At 36.7% G+C, this 7853-nt stretch overlaps 1 pseudogene; it reads right to left on the bottom strand.

The window, feature by feature from the left end:
• Positions 1-5875: 5875 nt before the first annotated feature.
• LOC100342504 (FGFR1 oncogene partner 2 homolog pseudogene) lies at positions 5876-6487 on the bottom strand (annotated as a pseudogene).
• Positions 6488-7853: the final 1366 nt, after the last annotated feature.

The raw sequence follows: 7853 nt of genomic DNA, 5'->3' as shown, positions 1-7853 counted from the left end.
ATCTTTGGGGGGGGGGGAATAATGATATCCATCTATAAGTATGTCAGAAACTTAAGATAGTACTTATTATTCCACCTGAGAAGTAAATTGAATATACTAAATGTAGTAATTATGATGTAGATAACCAATCATAAGTGATAGTGTAATATCTTATGACAATTTAAGGTTATGATTATAAACAGAAAATTAATGTAATTTTTAAAAGATTTATTTATTTATTTATTTATTTGAAAGTCAGAGTTACAGAGAGAGCAAAGGAGAGGCAAAGAGAGAGAGGTCTTCCATCCGCTGGTTCACTCCCCACTTGGCCATAATGGCCGCAGCTGTGACAATCTGAAACCAGGAGCCAGGAGCTTCTTCTGGGTCTTCCATGCAGGTGTAGGGGCCCATGAGATTGGGCCATCTTCAACTGCTTTCCCAGACCATAGCAGATAGCTGGATTGGAAGTGGAGCAGCCAGGACTCAAACCAGTGTCCACACAGGATGTGGGCACTGCAGGCAGCAGCTTACCTGCAACACCACAGTGCCGGCCCCTATAAATTTACACTTTACACTGCCAGATACGTCTGTCTCAATTAGATATTCAACTGAAAAAAGCAAGGTGGACTTGTGAATTTGTTTAAATCATGATGAGGTGCTCTTGAGTCAAACTTCTTTCTTCTTATCTCTCATTCATGTCCTCCATATGTCTCATTTTAATGAGTTTTCACACTATTTGACTCAGATGTCAGTTAAAATATCCTATCTAACTGTGCTCAAATTCTAAGTATATTCTCCATGATCTATTTAGAAAAAGACTTCTCAACTTTCCCCCTTAAAAAAGATCAGGAAATTGTTTTATTTATTGTGATCAATTTAATTTAATTCAATTTAATTTGATTTAATTATTATGATCCTCAGAAGTGACCAAGTTAAACCTTTCACAGGAAATCAAAAGACCAAGGTGAACTACCTCCGAGCAAGCCCAGTTCCAAGGCAGCTTCCTCTACCATCAACCTTAGCCAATGTTGTTACTACTCTCTCACCAGTATGTTTTGTATCAGTATGTTTTGTATCATCTTCAGTGAAACAAATGTCCTCCAGAAGTCACCTGGAAACACAGTCGAGTAATGAGTACTCAGGTCTTACAGCTAAATACTTTCTAACTTTTTCACTCTTTCATGTTTTGTGGTCTCCTTCAATATTACACTAGACATTCAGAAATCTCACTAACTTACTGAAGACATACACAAAGTCCAAGAATCGATTGCTGTAACTAACTAATCAGACTCCAATTTCCACCCAGAGTTGAGGATTCCATATTTAATTTCACATTCTGCATCCAAAGACCAAACTCCCAACCTTAATTTTGTACATGTTCTACTGGTTTCTATAATTCCTTTGGGATTTAATTAGTCTTCACATATACCTGTCCTTGATGATGAACAGGTCATAAGGTTATTGAGAACAAATGTTAGGGATAATCATGAGGGCATTGAGAGAAAATCTTAGGAAAAATCATCTCTAAGTGGTAAGATGTCCAGCTCAATTGAGTTTGTTGCATGGCATCCAGGAGAGAATGACAAACTACCTGGAAAATCAAGTTGTTATTTCATTCATTGTGTAGGTTTCATAGGTAAATCTGGAAATCAAGGATCTTGAGTTAATCCATAGAAATTTCTCCATTCTGTTCCTCAGGTTTCTCCAATTTGCTGACACTGAGTTTTCTTGCAGATATGCCATTGTTAAAATGAGAAACTAGTCCTAATTTTGAACAGTGTACTCTCTGTGGTTTGCAATGAGTGTTCATTTCATGGACTGTATTGTATTTTTCATGGATGTCAATGGAAGTAAAAGAAATGAAAATATCATCATCAGACAATTAATCATTTTTTAAAGATTTATTTATTCATTTGAAAGGCAGAGTTACGTACAGAGGCAGAGCAGAGAAAGAGAGAGGTCTTCTATCTGCTAGTTCACTCCCCAAATGGCTGTAAAAGCTGGATCTGAGCCTATCCGGAGCCAGGAGACAGGAGCTTCTTCCAGGTCTCCCACATGGTTGCAGGGGCCCAAGGACTTGAGTCATCATCCTCTGCTTTTCCAGGTGCATTCACAGGGAGATAGATTAGAACTGGAGAAACCAGGAGATAGACCGGAATCCATATGGGATGCTGGCACCTCAGGCAGCAGCCTTACCCACTACACCACAGTGCTGCCCCACAATTAATCATTTTTTAGTCCCATTTATTGTCACAATCTCTATATATTGTGTTTTCTTATTTTCCAATTGTACATCATTCTAATCAAAGAAACTAAGTTTAGTAATTTGAAACCACCATATGAACTGTGTTATTACTTAAAATTTCCCACTAACAATGGCATTCTTCATGCCATCAGAACACTGTTTAACTTCAAAGCTTCATCCTGACTTAACACATAATTCTGTTAACCTCATCTAATAAACAAAGTCTAATGCAAAAGGTTGTATGTGACAACTTTATGGTGAGTACAAATCCAAGGAGTGGTAGGACAGAAAGAGCGAAGTTGAAAAGTCAGGAAATTCAGGGCAAGGTTACATTACAGTTTATAGCTTTGATGTTCAACTGACTATTTAATGCCATCGTAGGCTGTCCAAGAAGCCATATTGACAGAATTATAGAATATTCCACCAAAGAAAAAAGGGAGAAAGTTCATCCCCTCACTTACGTCCTACATTGATCTAATAAATCCCTATGTTTTTTAGCTTCTCCCCATTTTTTTATTGTGCCTGAGATCAATACCCACTGTATTGCAGAAAAGCCTTAACAACAGACTTGGTAAGGCAGCAGAAAGAATATCCAGTCTAGAAGATGGGACTTTTAAAAGAATCTAGTCACATAAAAACAGTGTCCAGGATCTACTTAATACCATCCAGTAACCAAATATATGAGTCTTAGGATTTTTCTAAAAGTAAGGGGAAAAAATGGCTTAAGAATGCTTTTCAGTGAAATAATAACAGAAATTTTCCCCAACTTATTTCTTCAAGAGCACAAATCAATGAACATGACACATTACATCAACAAAATGATTGATTATAAGCCATATGATTATTTCAACAGATGCAGAGAAAGCAATTGGTAAAATACAACATCCGTTCATGAAAAAACCTTTAAAAATTGGGCATAGAAGGAACATACATCAGAATAATAAAGACAATATATAACAAACTCACAGCCAGAAATATATTGAATAGGGGAAAAGCTAGAAGCATTTCCATTAAATCCAGAACCAGACCAGGATGACCACTCTCACTACCACTACTATTATTCAATAAAATTCTGGAAGTTTTATAGCCATTAGGAAAGAAAAAGAAATCAAAGGTATACAAATTGGAAAGGTGGAAGTCAAATTATCCCTGCTTACAAATGACATGATCCTTTATACCAGAGAATAAAAAGACTCCAATAAGGGACTATTAGAACTCATGAAAGAATTTGGCAAAATTGCAGGATAGAAAATCAACACACAAAAATCTATAGTATTCTTATACACCAACAATGCTCTGGCTGAGAAAGGACTTATAAGTTCAGTCTCATTTATAAAAGCTAAAAAACCTTTAAACACCTTGAGATGAATTTAACCAACAATGTGAAAGATCTCTACAATTAAAATTAGAAAATAGTTGTGAAAGAAATAGAAGATGCAATCATACAGAAAAATCTTCTGTGTTCATGAATTGGAAGAATTAACATGAAAATGTCCATACTTCATAAAGCAATTTATGGATTCAATGTGATCCCAGTTATAATTCCAAAGAATATCATTTCTAGTGGAAAATAATGTCATCCTGATACCCCATAATTTTACTGGTGTACATGTGCAGCATTCAAATGAAACTACTAGCTATTGAAAAATGGCCACTGATTGAAAAGGAAATAGAAAATACAGTTATAAAAGCAAACCATACATTAGAAATAATATATAAGATACAAATTACAATTTTAATTTAAAAATGTTTGGTATGCACATAAAATTGTATATGTTATGAGATAATACAATTTTTTTCAATTTTAATTACTTATCTTTGATAAAATAGGCTCCTATTAAGTATGTACTCTCAGGACATAAATTCAAGGTTCTGTTTAAAAAAAAAAGCATGGGATGGAAAACTGTCACTAAAAACAAAGTAAATGTCTTATAACATCAAGATCATAAAATTATCCAAGCAAGAAGACCAAGAGTAAATTAACTTATTTGCTTATAAAAATAATTATTTATCAAGTAACATTTGTTGACAGAGCTGCCTCAATGAACTGCCTCAACTTAATCTCAACTGTATAGTTTATTTTCTTTAATCCTTACTTGTAATAGAAACTATTTCAATGAATACGCCATTAAATTAAGGGCACTTGCAAAAATCAATAGGAAAGCTAAAATATAAAAAAGTTCCATTCATCTATAAAGTATCAATTAAGGTCTCTGAATGATAAAAGAAATCCATCTAATGTTTGTGTGGGCTGTCGGGCCTTTTCTAATCAATCAGCCCATCCCCCTAGTCGTAATATATGAAAATTCTGAAGCAAAAAGTGGTTTGGGATTTTACTAATACGTTAAATTTACAGAAAAGTTATCTGGGCTGCGCTTGTTTCGGCAGCACATGTACTTAAATTGGAACAAAAGTTACCCAAGGAAGTAACATTTATTCAGCAAATTATATACACAAAAGTAGAATTTTCTATTTGTGCTAATTTTAATATTTATTTATATAAATGAACATATTTAATTATACTTGACACATCCTTTTATTCTATAATCACCACAGAGTAAGAAAAATTTAGATTTCAGCTAATGTTTAAACTCAATTCTATATCTGGTGTTTTTTTAAAAATTTATATACTGTATAGTTGACTTAAATAAAAACAGAAAACATAATTTTGAGCCCACATATTTCTTTCCCCTTCACCTGAAATGTTGTAAGAAAAATCTTCCAAGTTCTAAGACCAGATGGAACTTAAAAATTGATGCAGAATATTTTTTGAAATTCTGATTTACTTTTTCTGTATCTCAAGAATAAGTTTCTTTTGAAAAAAGAGTGCTATGAACTGTAGGAATTCCCAACTTACTTTGATATTACTCTGCTTATCTTGTTCTATCACAAATTTCATCTCTGATAGCCAAATGAACTGTGTAATATCATCAAAGAACAACCAGAGAAAAAATTCATCTTTGTTACTTAGAACCAAAGATAATTATTTCCAAGGGGTGTTTAGCATACTAAATATGTTTATTATAAGATCTTCTTTCTTAGAGAGTAATTTTCCATTTCTCTCATTCCTGAAATGATAGTTTATACACTTATACGAGTTATAGACAATTGTTAGATAACCACCAGGCAAAGTTAAATCACTTCTCTTAAGGCGCATTGTACATCCTTTAAAACCATATTTTCTTTGACAAAAATTGAAATCAATGTTAGTAGACAGGTGATCATTATAGCTGAAAACTTATGGTCCATAAGCTGCTTTAACATCAAACAAGAAGTGTAAAACTTAGTAGGAGGACCTTCCACTATTAGAACTATGGTAAAAATGGGATAATTCTGTGGATTCCTAAGCATTTACTGGAAATCAAATTTCTGTGTATCCAGGAAGCAATGCTGAAAGCTCTTGATACATTCTGCCGTCGTAAAAACCTTTCACCACCAGTTAACAGGGGTCTTTTCTACTTCTCAACTGTGTTTGGGAATAAAGTCATGACCACTAACTATACATGTTTTGTTGCTGTCTTTAGGCAGTGTGTGGTAAACGTTATAGAGAAACAAATAGACTGCGTGGTCTATGCAGTCCAACATTCATGGATGCATAGGTCGGTCTTAGTGAGCTTTGGATTTAGGGAAGCTCACAGAAGCTCACAGAAGTCAGTTCTCCCACAGACTCAGGTCACAGTTGCTCACTAATGCTGAAAGCGATGTGTTTTCCCATGCATTCTCTTCCCTAAGGTTCAGAAATGGTTCTTGAGATATTTGAAGACTATCTCTCAGGCCTTTGTTTTCTCCATTATGTTGAAATATTCATTTGTGCTCTTCGCAATCTTTTTGCTTGTCAGTCTCAATCACTGTGGCCATTTCTGTTATCTGGTCCATAAGTGCTTGTAACTCCTTGGGGTGCTACTTTTTTAACTTCATTACTATAACTGGATCAAATAATTTTGCTAGCCATTATCAAGATCAATGTTTGTCTTGATACTTACTTGCTCATTGTAAGTTCCAAGGCAGACTGATGTTCTTCCAAACATGTACACAATTCTTTGTTCTCTTGTGTGGCTGGATTCCCATTCCTAACGTGGACTGTGGCCAATGTCTTGAGAAGTTCTTGAATTTCTCCCTGATATTGATTCTTCCTGATACTTCTACTCGCTCGTTGAGAGCTGTGATTTTCTCAATCGGAGATTCTGCTACAGCATCGCGATCTCTCAATCTTTCAACAAGAGTTGTAGCATCAGCAAGTGCCTTCTCAATTGTGCAACTCATTTCTGGAGGAGTATCTTAGTTCCAGAAAGAAGAGAAAGGACGAGGAGAGGACGTTGGTTCCCAAGAGAGAGAGTTTGGGGGATTTAGGCTAGGGCCATGGCTCCAGAGGAGCCCAGCACCCGGGTGACCCAGGCACAGCGGACTGCCCACTCACCTACACCCGCTTGTCTCCCTGCATTTCATCCACCTACTCAGCTCTCAATCCCTCACAGCCATCAGCGGTGGAGCCTGAGACACAAAGCCTCTGCCAGCTCAGACCTTTGCACGCTAATAGAGACTCCATGCTCCTATTCAGTGTCGTTAGAGAACAGAGGGAGAATTAGGCAAGGCCAATGGAGAGGCAGCTGGGGACCTGGTGGGGCTCAGCCCAAGGGAAACCAAATGTAATGGTTTGATGTATGTATTCATCTTGTTATGTCCAATTGGGGTATCTATCTGTCTCATTATTTAACAGCTTGTTTATGCTTAAAAACTTTCAAAAATCCTATTTTCATAGGTTTTTAATGGAAAAATATGGCACATTATCTACAATCACCCTATTGTGCAGTAGTACCCTAGAACTTCTAACATTAACCTAGTACCTGTTAATCCATCCTCCCCATGCTGCCCTCCCCATATCCCTCCCCAGCCTCTGGTAACCAGCACGATACTTTGAACTTCTATTAGATAAAATTGTGACAGTGTGGTAATTTCGTCTGAAATTTGAAATAATAGAAAGCGCATAGCCGGCACTGCGGCTCACTAGGCTAATCCTCCACCTTGTGGTGCCAGCACACCCGGTACTAGTCCCGGTCGGGGTGCCAGATTCTGTCCAGGTTGCCCCTCTTCCAGGCCAGCTCTCTGCTGTGGCCAGGGAGTGCAGTGGAGGATGGCCCAAGTACTTGGGCTCTGCACCCCATGGGAGACCAGGAGAAGCACCTGGCTCCTGCCTTCGGATCAGCATGGAGCGCCTGCCACAGCGCGCCGGCCGCGGCGGCCATTGGAGGGTGAACCAACGGCAAACGAAGACCTTTCTCTCTCTTTTTCTCTCTCACTGTCCACTCTGCCTGTCAAAAAAAAAAAAAAAAAAAAAAAGAGAGAGAGAGAGAGAGAGAGAGAAAGCACATGAAAATGTGGAAAAATGTTAAGAGGAATAATTGTTTAAATAAAAAGGGACCAAGAACACTTCTCAAAGATGGAGTAAGAACATCTTAAAAAAACTCCTCAAAAAAAACACAATCTTTTTAGAGCTTTAGTTAAAATTTTGAGACAGCCCAAAGAACATTTTTTTCAAGAAAAAACTAATAAGTTATGGAAAAAGGATACTTTTGTAATATTTAGGTTGCCCTATCCCAGTTTTTCAGTATCCTTAAAACCAAATAATTTC

This window comes from Oryctolagus cuniculus, chromosome 1 (assembly GCF_964237555.1).
Source record: "Oryctolagus cuniculus chromosome 1, mOryCun1.1, whole genome shotgun sequence".
Classification (NCBI taxonomy): domain Eukaryota; kingdom Metazoa; phylum Chordata; class Mammalia; order Lagomorpha; family Leporidae; genus Oryctolagus; species Oryctolagus cuniculus.
Note: the sequence above shows the minus strand (reverse complement) of the source record. Positions and strands in the feature narration are given on the sequence as shown.